Source organism: Armigeres subalbatus, chromosome 3 (genome assembly GCF_024139115.2).
Source record: "Armigeres subalbatus isolate Guangzhou_Male chromosome 3, GZ_Asu_2, whole genome shotgun sequence".
In the NCBI taxonomy this organism is placed as follows: Eukaryota; Metazoa; Arthropoda; class Insecta; order Diptera; family Culicidae; genus Armigeres; species Armigeres subalbatus.
This window is the reverse complement of record NC_085141.1, coordinates 281,276,444-281,293,631: the sequence shown is the minus strand read 5'-3', so window position 1 is coordinate 281,293,631 and position 17,188 is coordinate 281,276,444. Positions and strand designations below refer to the sequence as shown.

The 17,188-nt window shown below is 42.0% G+C and overlaps 1 long non-coding RNA gene across 1 annotated transcript; it reads right to left on the bottom strand.

Moving 5' to 3' along the window:
• Positions 1-6,076: 6,076 nt before the first annotated feature.
• On the bottom strand, positions 6,077-14,126 carry LOC134224641 (uncharacterized). Its single transcript, XR_009983007.1, has 2 exons — positions 13,931-14,126; positions 6,077-6,715 (listed from the first exon to the last, which is right to left on the bottom strand). It is a non-coding gene; the product is annotated as an uncharacterized LOC134224641 (long non-coding RNA).
• Between the last annotated feature and the right edge of the window lie 3,062 nt (positions 14,127-17,188).

Here is a 17,188-nt window from a genome sequence, read left to right as displayed (position 1 = left end):
TACCCACTCACCTTCATTACTAAAAAGAATGCTGAAGAACAGCAGCCAATCAATTTCCCCACAGCAAGATATTCACTGTACATCAAAGAATTTACTTTGGAAGAGCTTATATACCATATGGACACACTGAAAGGATCCTCACCTGGTCCCGATGACATCCACAATCAAATGCTGAAAAGACTTCCACTATTTATCAAGAAGAAATTACTTGCATCATACAATAACATTTGGACCAATGGAATATTCCCCAACACCTGGAGAGAATCTCACCTAATCCCAATCCCTAATCCAGGAAAACACACAAACGATCCAAAAAATCTTCGACCCATATAGGGTAGAATACGGCATTGGCAGGGTGCGACGGTTGTTGGCACCCTCAACAATATTTGCGTTTTCCAGTAAACATACACTATTTATGAACATAATTATGATTCAATCACACAATTTCATGTCTAAGTTTTCATTTGAATAGATTGTTTGTGTAAAAGTAGCAAGATTTGAGTTGTTAATCACCGAAACAAATGTGCACGTACGAAATCCTTGCTATTATTGCATTGCCAAAGAAAGCAGCGCACGAAAAGCAAACTGTTACTTACTTTTTTGGATCGCCTGTTTCTCCTTTTTATTGCGTAGACACGACAAATTAAGTACGTAAACTACTTTTTACACTTTATCAACACTTGATTATCACCACAAAGAGCAAATTTATGCAATATTTGCTCTATGTTTCACTAAATAAAATCGGGACTGTTCGTTTTCTTTGACAGCAGCACACTTCGGAATTGAGCGAGAGAATGTGTTTGTGAGCATATCAAACACACGCTAAAAAGATACCACGCACAATTCTGTGATTTTATTTTAGCAAAAATGCGAACAAAATATCCGGCGATTGCATTTATTTAAAAAAAAAATGTTAAAATACAAATGCCTTTATTCAGATTTGTACGCAGACCATGAATTATATCAAAAGTGATAGCAACACCAAAGTATTTTAACCCTTATGTGGCCGACAGAACCGTTTTCCATTTGCAACTTCAATACTTTCCAAGCTCTTAAAAACAATCATAACCATTCCTGTTCCTACATAGCGCATTTCAACCATAAATAATTGCCTACTTTTAGGGTATTATCTAGTATTCAACTGTGAAACGTAGTGTAAGAATGGGGTGGCTCCAGCGGCTGGATAGGACAGTGCTGCCCAATATTCATATATAAAGACTCACGAGGTGGAATATATTGTTAATATACTATACTACCAGAACCGACTAGCTTCGTTTCACCTAACACTGATAAATTATATATTTTTTACATTATTTAAAAGACGATTATGTATTCGAAATTTGCAAATTTTGATTCCATTTTTTGGATTAATTTTCGATTAAAGCAGAAATTTGTATTTCATTTGTATGGGGGCCCCCCTTCCAGAAGATGAGGGGTCTTCATCGTTCCCAAAAACCTCTACATACAAATGTTCATGCCGTTTTCTAGTCTATAAGGGCAGACAGACCAAAATTCATTCTTATGTGTATAGATTTGGTTTTACGTAGTTTACGTCGAGTGGTCGTGTCTTGTACACAACCACCATGATTTTTTGATGAAATAAACATATCATGTAAGGACCGCAAAGAGCAAGTTGTATATTTGAAACTGCCCAGGTAACCATTAGCACTTTATTTCGCCTTTTCGGCTATATAGGGCTATTATAGAGCCAGTATGAAGTTTGTTAGCTCTGTGGTAGCCTTATAGTCGCACGTATGGCTTATTTTAATGCTTATGGTTACCTGGGTGGTTGATAGACTTTTGCTTACGACTCTAAGGCATTACAAAAGACAAAAGATGAAAATCTTGGCAGCGGACAAAAACCATCCAAAATGGCCAACATTATTCAAATAGGTTGAAAATGGTGAAAGTTATGATAAAATCAATATCTGGGTACACGGGTACCCTATCTGCCATTGACGTCTGTTTTTTGATGGCCGCATAAGGGTTAAATTTGTTTTACAATGTGTTTAAATGCTTTTACCTATATGTCTACATTACATAAAATTGATGCCAAGGCTAAAAATCCATGTTTTGTTCCAAAATTGAGTGAAGCGAGATGAGCGTGCGGCCGATTAATATGAATGAATTTTACTACTGGAGGATATAAACAACCAGCATTTGGCACCAATACATTACCAGTTTTCTACTTCCATGTCTAGTTGCTGAAGGGAGCAAACTCATTGCTGATAATAGAAATTGCTATGCCAATAGAAGAAACGTTGACCTGTTACTTTATATTAAATTTACTGAGTTTGTGGTAAAAGCTGTTATATTTAATGAACACCAATCATCAAAGAAAGAGCATACAAATGTATACCAGTTGAACTATACCTGTGTTTTAGTGTATTTATTCATTATTTTCATCATTCTATTTGGCGAATGTCTTAGACTGCCAAGAATAGGTATTTTCCCCTACCTAACAAGCTGTGTGATGAAACTTTTCGAAAGAATGGTCAATCGCAGACTAATGAACGAACTCGAAAATAAATCAGTCCTGGGACCTAATCAATTCGCTTTCCGGAAAGGAAAACAAACAACTGATCCCCTTACAGAGATAGAAGACATATGCACCCAAGCCATAAATGAGAAAAAACACGCAGAACTTCTTTTCCTGGACTTAGAAAAGGCATACGACAGAACCTGGCGCTATCTGATACTAAAAAATCTGTCAAAAGCTGGCATAGGGGACACATGGCTACCTTTTGCCAAAAATTCTCGAAGAAAGACGTTTCAAAGTGCTTTATCAAGGGCATTTCTCCTCTGAACAAATTCAACAAAACGGAGTACCACAAGGATCAGTACTTGCTGCCACATTCTTCCTAGTTGCTATCAATAGCATAAACGATTGGATACCCAAAAACACCATTATCAAACTATATGCAGACGACATCACCATCGCCGTAATCACAAGATGCGCCAGATGGACCCGTTTTAAGATACAAAAAATCCTAGACCGAATTAAAGACTGGTGCATTGAAACTGGATTTACCATCTCTACTCAAAAGTCGTCAATTATGCACATTGGAAACCGGAAAAAACTTCAAAAACAGCCTCCTGCCATACTTGATAAAGAACCAATCAAACTAACAAAAAATACAAAACTGTTAGGAATATGGCTAGATCACAAACTCAACTTCAAACATCATATTCAAACGAAACGAGATGAATGTAAACGAATATTAGCCCTGATGAAAAGTATAAGCAGCACAAATTTCGGAGCAGATCGAAGATCATTACTTCGGATATTAAACACCATGCTTGTTCCCAGACTTATATACGGAGGCCCTATAATAAGCCGAGCTAAAGATACCGATCTCAACAGACTGTGCCCCATATACCATCAAGGAATTCGAATAGCCACTGGGGCATTTCACTCCAGCCCAATTGAAAGCCTGTTAGCAGAAAGTGGACAACTTCCATTGGATCTTAGAATATCTGAAGCACTTATCTTATATAGTACAAAACAAATGTGCCGCAAAGCTAATCAAAGCGATCAAACGAAAAATCAGAGACCCTGAACATCCCACAGGTAAATATTACCATAGGACAATCAAATTACAACACCATCAAACAAATAAACGGAGTCAACATAACCACACTCAATACTCTAACACCCACCGAAAAAAGAATCCGTTTTCTCGAAGCATGCAAACTCAAATACCCCCACCACAAACACATATACACCGATGGATCAAAAACCAGACAAGGAACGGGAAGCGGAATATACTCGAGTGACCATGAAATTAGCATCAATCTTCCTAAACATTTATCCATCTTCAGCGCGGAAGCATACGCAATAAATAAAGCAATTGACCTCAACCCCACTGAATTGACAGTCATATTCAGCGATTCTCAAAGTGTCCTCGCGGCAGTTAAAGGGCACAACTCTAACCACCATGGATAGAAGATATCAAAACAAAGTAAAACAAAACCCTGGCTGCTTAGACCTGTGCTGGGTACCAGCTCATATCAACATAGCTGGCAACGAAAAAGCCGACAAACTAGCGAAACTTGCCACAGCAGCACAGACATCCACCAATATTGAAACATCATACGATGATTACAAAAGCTAGTTAAACTCCATACAAGACTAACATGGGAGAATGCCTGGCACAATAACCGCGGACACTTGAGAGAAATAAAATATGATACAAGCGAATGGTCAACATCCTTCTCGATGAACAGAGAAGAAAGCAAAGCTATTACCCGACTCAGAATCGGTCACACTAGAATTACACATGGACATTACGCCCGCAAGGAAGCCGCACCCACCTGCTCAGCATGTGGCTCCCCAATTACAGTGAAGCACATCATTCTGGAATGCACCAAATTCAGCAAACACCGTATCGAAGAAAATATCGCCAAGTCACTCTACCTGTCCCTAGGAAACGATATCAATGAACTTAGAAAAACAGCATCATACCTCACGAAAACGAATTTGATCCACGAAATTTAACGCAAAAATACTTACACGATGAATAAGCCAACCACCGAGCTACGCAGCATAAGGGAATCAAGACAACCAACCTGACGGGAACCCGGACCAAAGGCCAACACGAACGATAAATCCACAGTGACTAGATATAAGAATGTATTGTAATTTTATCCTCCGGTGACTTAAATGACAACAAGTTAAAAAGTTTTAAAAGTTTTCTAGAAATCAAAGTGGGGCGTTTTGGCCAGGTGGGGCGCATTATACCGTCTTACCCTAATATATGACAGTGACATCTGAAAAGCATGCACGGTTAGATAAATTTACCCATTAATGGGAACTCTCCTATTTTTTTTTTATATATATCTTTATTATAGAGGTTTGCAGCCCTAGGCTGGCTCACCTCTTCTCTCTTATTATTGATATTATTCCCACCGTGAAAAATTCACCCATTTTCTCAAAAAAGTGCCTCTCCCCATTTTAAGGGGTAGAGGCACTTTTAAGAGAAAATGGGTGAATTTTCCACGGTGGGAATAATATCAATAATAGGAGAGAACCCATTAATGGGTAAAGTAATCTAACCGTGTGGTTGAAATAAATATATCCGAGAGTTGGATCAACTATAGCGTATGGTTGGTTAACAACCAAAAATATTGTTATTCACAAATCAATGCAAAGATATTGCTGATTCGAAGCAGAATCAGGTTGATTCTACTACATTTTTTTCTTCGTCTTAGCACAGTCTAATTGGTTCTAATTGCAGAAATCACTATTCCTGAGGTCCACCATTCGGGCCTGGATGATTTTTGTCAAGCGATTGCAGCGTGCCGTAAGCGCAGGCAGCCAAGTACAATGGTACTGCCTGCGAGTGACATTTCGTAAACGGATCAGATCCTTGGTGAGTGTATCTTCGGTTAGGATGTTACTTACCTGACGAGCTGTTGTACATGCTGCTCCCGAGCCATCGGAATCGCCTGTTCGATGGAGCGCAGCTGCAAGTGGATGACCTCCGAAGTTAAGTGAGGCGCCTCGTAGTTGATGTTGGAATCGACGACCCGCTGGAACCGTTCCCAGATTGCTCGGTGGTAGTTTCGCCGCGACTACTGATGCCGATCGACCAAGGAGCCCACTTCCGCCATCACCGGATATCAAATAGTAGTCCGAGCTGAGCTCCTGGTAGACAACCGGCTGCAAAATGTGATCGTGCGTATTTGTGATTAACAGGTCGATTGTAGCATGCAATCCGGACCGACTCAGCCAAGTGGGGAAGTCCGGACTCAGGATAGTGTTGTGGCCTTCCTCCACATCGTTGCTCTAGCTGGTGCCGTTTCGATTGCAGCGAATTTTGTTCCAAGCTTGATGTTTGACATTCAGGTCGCCGGTAATGAGGTACTGACCTTGCCTCTGAGTAAGTTTGATGAAGTCCCTCGTAGGGCAGCCGATGAACCATCGCCGGTTTTGGCTTGAGTTGGGCAGTACGCCGCGATGAGCGTGATTGTGCCGACGGAAGTAGTAACTTCGACACCAATGGCCTCGATGACAGTCAGCTGGAAGCATGGCAGTGTTACGTTCGAGGAACAAGACTGGATAGGTAACTATGTCAAACTGAACTCTGCGTTCTTTATTTCTCATGCTATTTATAGAATCCAAAAATACTAACAACAATATAGCAATTGTCTACTTTTGTGTACATAGCTTATATAACTTTATACAATACAAATTCATAACAGCACCTAGGGGCTTATCAGTTTATCGGATGGCACAGCCTCCGGCTATTTTCACTTCTTACAACTGATTCAGACGTTACAATATCTTCCCCCTTTAGTTAGCCTTCTTGTAATAAATTAATTTCAAGTCTAAAATTAGCTCTAGTTTATATAATTCAATTTCAGTTCAATAAACGTATTCATCACATACTGTTTTCTTTTTCTTCCGTGTAGATCGCCTTAGAATAGGAGGATGTTGTGAAACTGTTGTTTCAGATACTTGGTGACCGGATCGTAGCGAATTAGGATGTAGTTCACGCGACGCAGGAAGTGGTGGCTCAGGGCTGGGTGTGAATCCCCTGAATTCATCTTCGCTCTCATCCATCTCCACGTATTTCCTTTTTGTGCTTTGTTTTTCGCTCGACTGATCATCCTGTTGTGATAGCTGGAGCGTCACATTACGCCTGCGTCCAGGTTGACTTCGTATCTTAATCTGCCCCTTGTGGGCCGAGACCAGAGTTGATCCGATGGAGATCTGTAATACATTCGAAGAGATTCTTTTAATAAAAATTGCATCTAACCATTTTTCAGCATCTTTAGTATTATGATTTTTGTAATAAACCTTATCTCCGAATTTCAAGTTAGAATAAGGATCTTGTTCATTGTTTTCCATGGTTTCAATTTTTTGTTCTAATGGCTCGGCTAGCTGTCGTCTGTAACTATTCTTTGGGTTGACTAAGTCAAGCACTGTTTTTGGTTTGTAATTAAAAACACTCTCAGACGGATACTTTCCTGCTTCAGATAGACAAGTGTTACGGTAGTTAAAAAGAAAGTAGTTAATCTTATCTTGAATGTCCATGCTTCTCATGGCCGCGTCTAATAAAAATTTCTTCAAAACATCCTTTGTCACTCTTACTAATCGTTCCGCTTGTCCATTGCTTTGAGGGTGGTAAGGTGGGCTTTTTAAAACATGAATTCCTTGTCTTTCTAGGAACCTAACAAAATAAGACGAATTGAAAGGTGGGCCGTTGTCCGTTACTACCACATCCGGAAGTCCAAATCTTGCAAAGAATGCTACAAACTCTTTGACAACTTTTTCTGCGTCCGTACCATACTTCATCCAAACTATTTCTAGCCATTTAGAAAAACTATCAACGATCAATAGAAAGGTACGTCGTTCGAAATAAAAAAAAATCCGCATGAATTCTGCTGAATGGCCTCAGAGTAGGAATCCATTCAGCCGTATCCTTGTGTGTAGGGATGACAGATGTTTTTATACATACTTCACAACTTTTTACAAATGACTCAATGTCATCGTTAATACCGAACCAGTATAAACTTCTTCTAGCTTGCTGTTTCATTTTCACGATCCCGATATGATTTGCATGAAGTATTTGTAAAACATCTCGTTGTAAAGAGGTAGGCACAATTACCCTGTCTTGGAAAAGCAAACAACCATCAATTTCCTCCAATTCTTTATGATGTGAGTAAATATTTTTAAAACAATGGTCAATTCGTTCTGGCCAACCGTTTCTTATAAATGAAACAATTTGTTGTAAATACATATCATTTTTAGTCTCTTTAGCTACTGAAGTGGCATCTAATGGTAATTCCTGAGACAAGTTTAAATAGTTTATGTATTGTTTTTCTAAAGATTTAGGTACTTCAATTTCCAATGGAAAACGGGAACAAAAGTCCGCATTTGCCATCTTATTTGCTGGTCGGTATTCAATGTTGTAGTCGTATATTGCCAATTCCATTACATAACGCTGTATTCTGGTTACTGATATTGAATTTCGCCCTTCTTTGCCTAGTATACCTAATAAAGGTTTATGGTCAGTAAAAATGGTGAAGTTTTTACCAAATAAAAATTTATGGAACTTTTTTACTGTTGAAACCACCGCTAATGCTTCCAAATGCAATATGGGGTAACTTTTCTGAGCTTGGTTGAGCGAAAAAGATGTGAACCATATGGGATGTTCCTCGCCATCTATGACATGTGAAATTACTCCACCAAGACCGTATGAAGAAGCGTCTGTACTAACTACGATGGCCTTTTTAGGATCGTAAAACGTTAAAATATCTGCTTTTAGTAACTTTTCTTTACACTGCTCAAAAGCTTCGTCACAATTAGAACCCCAGTTAAACCTTACTTCTTTTCTTAGCAAGTGGTACAAAGGACTCAATGTTGTCGATAAATTTGGTAAAAACTTCCCATAATAATTGACTAGTCCCAGGAATGCTTTTAATTCTGTTGTGTTCTTCGGCTTTTGTGCTGCAACAATGGTTGATACCTTATCAGGATTTGGAAGAAGTCCTTTGTCTGTTATGATATGGCCCAAATATGGCAGATTAGTTACGAAAAACTTGCACTTTTTTAGATTAATCTTCACATTCGCCTTCGATAGTTTATCCAGAACCAATATAAGTCTCTTGTAACAGTCTTCAAAGTTTTTTCCTGCAATAAGGACATCGTCAAGGTAAACATAAACGTATTCAATGTCTTGTAAGATGGTTTCCATCACCTGTTGGAATATGGCTGCGCTTGATGATGCGCCTTGAGGGAGCCGATTATAGGTGAAGAGACCTTTAATTGTATTAATAACTACAATTTTCCTCGAATTTTTGGACAATTGTAATTGTGTGTATGCTGTTGCTAAATCTAGAGAACAAAACATTTTACATCCTGCCAATGACGCAAATAAGTCTTGGGCAGATGGTAGCGGATAGGTGTTGGCTATTAACACTTTATTGATTGACGCTTTACAGTCGATAACCAGCCTGATGTCACCATCTTTCTTGATGATAACAACAACCGGAGATGCCCATAGACTGGTTTTAATGGGAGTAATTATTTTGTCCTTCTCAAGTTGATTCAAATGGTCTACAACTTTATCCTTGAGCCGATAAGGTACGTCATAAGGTTTCCGGAAAATTGGGCGGTTCTCTCTTAATACTAGATCAGCTTCGAACCCAACAATTGGAGATGAAAAATCTCTATTGAAAATATCACGATAACGTTGTTTTATGACATGCATTATCTGCTCATGATTGTTTTCTATTCTATTTACAGCCAAGTTTTCTGAATTAGATAATTGCAAAAAATTTCGTCTCCATCCATTGTAGAATACATCCAACCAATCCCTTCCCATTATTATTATTATTTAATCAGACTAAGGCCGAAGTGGCCTGTGCGGTATATAAGAGTCTTCTCCATTCGGCTCGGTCCATGGCTACACGTCGCCAATCACGCAGTCTACGGAGGGTCCGCAAGTCATCTTCCACCTGATCGATCCACCTTGCCCGCTGCGCACCTCGCCTTCTTGTGCCCGTCGGATCGTTGTCGAGAACCATTTTCACCGGGTTACTGTCCGACATTCTGGCTACGTGCCCGGCCCATCGCAGTCGTCCGATTTTCGCGGTGTGAACGATGGATGGTTCTCCCAACAGCTGATGCAATTCGTGGTTCATTCGCCTCCTCCACGTACCGTCCGCCATCTGCACCCCACCATAGATGGTACGCAGCACTTTCCTTTCGAAAACTCCCAGTGCGCGTTGGTGCTCCACGAGCATCGTCCAGGTCTCGTGTCCGTAGAGGACTACCGGTCTAATTAGCGTTTTGTAGATTGTCAGTTTGGTACGGCGGCGAACTCTATTCGATCGGAGCGTCTTGCGGAGTCCAAAGTACGTACGATTTCCAGCCACTATGCGTCTCCGAATTTCTTTGCTGGTGTCATTTTCGGCAGTCACCAGTGAGCCCAAGTACACAAATTCTTCTACCACCTCGATTTCGTCACCACCGATGCAAACTCGCGGTGGGTGGCTCACATTGTCTTCTCTTGAACCTCTTCCTATCATGTACTTCGTCTTCGACGTGTTGATGACTAGTTCGATCCGCTTAGCTTCCCTCTTCAGTCTGATGTAGGCTTCGTCCATCTTTTCAAAGTTACGAGCCATAATATCTATGTCTTCGGCGAAACCAAATAGCTGGACGGACTTATTGAAAATTGTACCACTCGTGTTAATCCCTGCTCTTCGTATTACCCCTTCCAAAGCGATGTTGAATAGCAAACACGAAAGACCATCACCTTGCCGTAACCCTCTGCGGGTTTCGAAGGGACTCGAGAATGCCCCTGAAACTCGAACTACGCACATCACCCGATCCATCGTCGCTTTGATCAACCGTGTCAGTTTATCCGGAAAACCGTGTTCGTGCATTAGCTGCCATAGCTGGTCCTGATCGATTGTATCATATGCGGCTTTGAAGTCGATGAATAGATGATGTGTGGGCACGTTGTATTCGCGGCATTTCTGCAGTACTTGGCGAATGGCGAACACCTGGTCCGTGGTGGAGCGTTCGCCCATAAAACCCGCCTGGTACTGCACTACGAACTCCCTTGCAGTTGGTGCTAGTCGACGGGATAAAATTTGGGAGAGTACCTTGTAGGCGGCGTTCAGCAATGTGATTGCGCGGTAGTTGCTACAATTCAGCTTATCGCCCTTTTTGTAGATGGGACACACGACACCTTCCATCCACTCCTGCGGCAAAACTTCCTCCTCCCAAATCTTGGTAATGACCCAGTGCAGCGCTCTAGCCAGTGCCTCACCGCCGTGTTTAAAAAGCTCTCCTGGTAGTTGGTCAACCCCAGGGGCTTTGTTGTTCTTCAGCCGGCCAATCTCCTCCTGGATTTCCTGGAGATCCGGAGCCGGTAGAATTATGTTCTGGGCGCGTTCTCCCAGGTCCATCACCATACCGCCATCTTCGTCTGCCACATCGCCATTCAGGTGTTCTTCGTAGTGCTGCCGCCACCTTTGGATCACCTCACGCTCGTTCGTAAGAAGGTTCCCGTTTATGTCCTTACACATATCAGGCTGTGGCACGTGGCCCTTACGTGAACGGTTTAACTTCTCATAGAACTTTCGTGTGTTATTAGCGCGGTACAGTTGCTCCGTTTCTTCACGGTCTCGATCTTCCTGCTGGCGCTTTTTCCTCCGGAAAATCGAGTTTTGTCTGTTCCGCGCCTGTTTATATCGTGCCTCGTTCGCCCTCGTGCGGTGTTGCAGCAATCTCGCCCATGCTGCATTCTTCTCTTCCACTAACTGCGCACATTCGCCGTCATACCAGTCGTTTCTATAATCTGGGAACACCGTGCCAAGTGAAACGGTTGCGATGCTTCCAATTGCGGATCAAATATCACTCCAACCATCTTCAAGAGACGCTGCGCCTAGCTGCTCTTCCGTTAGAAGTGCCACTTCCAGCTGCTGCGCGTATTCTTGGGCTAGTCTACCATCTTGTAGCCGCCCAATGTTAAGCCGCGGCGTCCGACTTCGACGCGTGTTGTACACCGTCGAGAGTTTTGAGCGCAGGCATACTGCAACGAGGTAGTGGTCGGATTCAATATTCGCACTGCGGTAAGTGCGGACGTTCGTGATGTCGGAGTACAATTTACCGTCGATTAGAACGTGGTCGATTTGGTTTTCCGTTTCTTGGTTAGGTGATCTCCATGTTGATATTTTTTGCGGGGAAAGAAGGTGCCTCGGACTACCATTCCGCGGGAGGCTGCGAAGTTTATGCATCGTTTCCCGTTGTCATTCGATACGGTGCGCAGACTATCCAGTCCGATGACCGGTCTATACATTTCCTCCCTTCCTACCTGTGCGTTCATGTCACCGATGACGATTTTGACGTCCCGCAGTGGGCATCCATCGTATGTCTGCTCCAGCTGTGCGTAGAACGCTTCTTTCTCGTCGTCGGGTCTCCCTTCGTGTGGGCAGTGCACGTTGATGATGCTATAGTTGAAGAAACGGCCTTTAATCCTCAGCTTGCACATCCTTGCGTTGATTGGCTGCCACCCAATCACGCGTTGGCGCATCTTACCCAGCACTATGAAGCCGGTTCCCAGCTCGTTGGTGGTGCCACAGCTTTGGTAGAAGGTAGCCGCTCGATGCCCGCTTTTCCACACTTTCTGTCCTGTCCAGCAAATCTCCTGCAGCGCCACGACGTCGAGGTTGCGGGGATGTAATTCATCGTAGATCATCCTGTCGCAACCTGCGAAACCTAGCGACTTGCAATTCCATGTACCAAGCTTCCAATCGTGATCCTGTATTCGTCGCCTAGGTCTTTGCCGATTATATCGAGTCGCATTATCTCTTATATTGTTCGTAAGGATTGGTTTTCTAGGCGGCTTATTGGGCCAGCGCAAACCTCCTGTCTCGTCGGAGGGCTGTCGTGTCAGGGCTGTTTAGCGTCCCACCTAACACCAGGACTTGGGCTTGTGCGCTTTGAGCGGCACACGGTCGCTTTGGTGGGGCCTACTTGCGGATACATGCAGCTTTTTATAGAGGTTTAACAGGGCCCACTGTCAAACCCCACCACATCCTAGGCAAGCCCCACAACTCGCAGATGGCCTGGGGAGGGATCGTCAAGCCCTTGGACATAGTCCCTGCTGCCCGTCCCTTCCCATAAGAGAATTAAATCTTTGGTCTCCATTTAAAACAATTAATTCTAATTTAGCCGAAATACCATTTAGACATATTGTTACAAAAGCTTTCCCACAAATTTCTAAATTTGATCCGTTGATCACAACCAATTTCCTGTTACTGTTCCTCAATCCAATGCCACTGAATTTTGTTTGAAACTCTGTTCTACTAATTACCGACACAGCCGAACCACTATCCACCTCCATTACACAAGTTTTTCCTTCAATTTTTACTTCGACCAGACAAGGTTTGCTTATTTTTCTTTTTGCTGAAATCATAAGACACGGATAGTCACCTTCTTCCTCGCTTTCGGAACTATAGTCTACTCGAAGCCGTTTGAAATAATCGTGGACTTCCTTAGGTTTTAGCTCTTCTTTCACAGAATTCACCGGTTCCCTCAGACTGTCCTTATACCGATAGCAGTTCTTTTGGATGTGACCACGCTTCCTACAAAAATGGCAGACAAAATTGGCGTATCTGCCACGACTCGAACTACGTTGGCCCGACCTTGATCGCCCTTCATCTTTTTTATAGTTTGGACGAAAATCATTATTTCTATTGTTATACCGATCTGTGTCCATAGATCTACTACGGCTACGATATCTCCTATCATCTCTAGAATGTCTACCACCGAGGCGATTTTTAATTGAATTGACTCCCGAGCCTGTTCCTCCTTCCGCAAAATAGAGGCTATTATTGTTCGCCATTTCAAAACCTTTAATTATTCGTTCCGCCGATCGCAAATTCAAATCTTCCTCATTTAACAAACGCTTTTGTAATTCCCTATTGTACACACCGAAAACCAATTGATCTCGAATGGCAGAATCACGAAACGCGCCAAAATCACATGATTCAGCTAAATGTTTAACTGCTAGCACGTAATTTTCGCCAGTCTCGGTTGGACTTTGTCGTCTGCATCGAAATTTATATCGCAACATTATCTCGGAATCAATTTTATCCAAACGCTCCTTTAATTTCTTTGTTATCTCAGAGTACGATAAAGTTTTAAGATCTGTAGCCGGGTACAAAAGCTTCAATTCTTCAAAAACCGCTAATCCTGCACAGCTCATAAAAATGTCTTTTTTCCTTTCTTCCGAAATATTATTTGATGAAAAGAAATACTCTATTAACTCTACATAGTTTGAAAAACTGGTGCCGGGCACATACGGATCGATTGTGCCGATCAACGCCATTTTGGCTGCACCGAATCAATTAAAGAAATATCCACACACGAAAGCAATTAAAATTAACATAAAACCCGTTCACGTACCTGTTTACAACTTTCCCTCTATTCGTGCGAATCCAAAACGTCTTTCCGCCTGTCGTTGCTCTTAGCCGATTTACTAGCACGGGCCCTGGTGTCCTCCTGGTAGCTACTATGCACTTGGTTCTGCTGGGTACCGAAAAATATCGCCTCTTTCACTTCACACACCGCTTGTTGCAATTGCGTTGATCCCTTTTGCGTCGCTTTAGGGTAACGGCTGTATTTTGGACCGGGCTCTTATTTTGGACCACCTAGTTGAATTTTGTATTTATATCACACAAAACTAAATAAAACGTGCAATATTTAAATTTTATTGCACAAAGAAACTATCCATAAGGTATTTCCTACATTTGTTTCTTATAAAATATTGCAATTATTAAGAATATTTTCACGTATTTACCCATGCCGGCTGGATTAGACCAAAAATAAGACGACATTGTAAAATTGAAGTCAACTTTCAAAAGCTGTAAGTTTATTTGTACGTAGATTTAAACCACGTGAATGATGTTGTTGACTCATTAAAACCTAATTGAAGCAGTTTCATATCTCGAACGAAACATTGTAAGTTTAAAACAGTATTCTGAGGCATGTCCAAAATAGGTTCATTTTTATTGAACTGAACATATTTTCGACATATCTTCTTTCTAAGTTCTAGATCTCTTAGACTTTTGTTTTTAGCAACCATTTGTTTATCTAGTATCAAACCATTCCTAAATTATTGTTCATACCGCATTTATAAATTACCGTTCATTGATGTAAGCCCTAGAAAATGTCTATTAACCCAACATGTAACTGCTTTTATTATTTCAGTACGAAAATACTGCCTATGATCGCATATCAGTCCCACCTTTGCTGTAATTCCTATCCATATTTGTCCCATAATATGCGATTGTGAGCAGAATAGTTGAGAAATCTCTACGACAAGAACCAATCTTTGCTATAGCTCTCCGTCCGTGCTGTTTGCCAATGCAACAGAGTTCCGCGTTCTACGATTATGTTTCGTTTTGAAAAGAATATGCCAAAAGCAAGGAAGAACCAGGCAGCCCACTACTATCAATGGCGCAAATGGAACAGATCTAACAAACTACATAAAAAATATGCAGGGTATGTATGCAGGTGTATACATCACGGCAATGGGCCACAAGTTTGTTTTGCTTTGATGATGCTGTACCGAGTGGTACTGACATTGAAATTAGTTTCAATACCCTAAGCTTGTAGATATTGTTCTAAGCTTTGAATGCCTATAAAAATGTATTGCTTCACAAGGACTTTCAGGATGAAAACGCCGAAAATGCTGGAGATCGCTAATTTAATCCAATAGTAACATAACTTTGCAAGCAATACAAAATTGTTCGAGTGGTCCAAAATATGTTCAACAGGTGGTCCAAAATAAAAACAGGTGGTCCAAAATTAAACCTTACATATCTTCAGAATTTATGGTAGTTTGGTTCTTTCAGTGGGATTTACAACATTTTTACCTACAAATCCTACTTAGCATTCACCACTTTTTAGTTGCATAGGGAATTGATCAAGTATTATTACAAAATCTAACTTTTATTCGACAAAATTGTTCGGCCATCTCCTAAAGTGGTCCAAAATACCTCCCTTACCCTACGACCGGCTTGTGCGAAATACCGCCAAAAATAAGATCATAAAACTCGGATGTTGCACCACCGCCGGTAGTTAATCTTTAGGACCGCCAATCCCTATGCTGAACCGCACCGATTCCACTGCACCACAAACCACTTCTCCAGCCGTACCCTCGAAATATTGTCCTTAATACGCAGCACTATAATATCAACCGAATTCTTTGGATACTATTTAACTTTTCGTTTTTGCCTCGTCGCCAGTTGTTACGTTCGAGGAACAAGACTGGATAGGTAACTATGTCAAACTGAACTCTCTGTTCTTTATTTCTCATGCTATTTATAGAATCCAAAAATACTAACAACAATATAGCAATTGTCTACTTTTGTGTACATAGCTTATATAACTTTATACAATACAAATTCATAACAGCACCTAGGGGCTAATCAGTTTATCGGATGGCACAGCCTCCGGCTATTTTCACTTCTTACAACTGATTCAGACGTTACAAACAGCAGGCCACAGTTGATGTTGTATTGAAGTGCGATGGCCATGCGAGTCGTATGATGTGAAAGTCCGGAATGTTAACGTTGACTTCCGGTTTTAATTGTGTTTCGGTAAAGAACGCCACGTCTATTTTATGATCCCCAGGAAAATTCTTAAGCTCGATGGTTTTGCTCTTGAGCGAACAAGCATTTCAGTTGACCAGGCCTACCCTAGCAGCCATTTTCAATGATGAATATGCCAAGAGTGAAGACATGGTCAAAACAGATTTTACTATCACGCAGCCGAGTGGCAAGCTGCGCGAAGATCGGCTTCAGATCCTCCGGGGTGTAGAGTGGAGCAGTTTCTACCAGTGGGATATTCTCGTTCCCCGGATGCCGACGGAAAACAGGAGACGGGAGCGGGGGCCATTCACTGGAGGGTGGAGCCGGCGCTGCTGAAGCTTGAACCGATGCAGCTGCTGCTGCCAGTCACTTGTGTGGTTGTGACAGTCGAAGGATTGGAATGGTCGTCGGTGAGCCACAATGGCCGGATAGTTCACCTCGTTGAGCGCAGGAACACGGTTCTTCTTCGGCAGAGTCCTGGTGGAAGCCTTCTTCCGGATTTCCAGGAACTCCGCTCGCTTTCGGCAGCCCTTTGTGGTGGCTCGATGTTTGTCGCCACAGGCGCACTTGGGATCGGCCATCTCCATCTTGCCGCACTCGTCGGTCGGATGGGGATCACCATATTTGTTGCAGCGCGGCTTCATGCGGTAGTTCCTGGTCCCGTGCCCGAAGTTGAAGCAGTTGGTGCAAAGCTGGTCGCGATATCTGCTCGTCTTGTCGTAACGAACGATCTTGTGTCCAGCCACTGGAATTGGCTTCAGGGCGCAACTTTCGAGTTCTGCTTGGAGTTTCTCTTCCTTCATGATGCGCTCGCGCGAGACACGTGTCTTTTTATGCCAAGAGAAAATTAGGCGGTAGCCCAAAAGACCCGTAACTTATAGCAATCTGATGTCCGTGTTGGGAATGTTCGAACGGGATTATTCAATTCTGAAATATTTACAGGAATTGTCAAGAATTGAAATTTTCAACGCCCAACGTCAGAAAAAGTGGTCAAATATTCAGTTTTTTCCCAACTTTAATAAATCCGACTGTGATATCAACCAGCAAAAACAATAATACTTCAATAAAC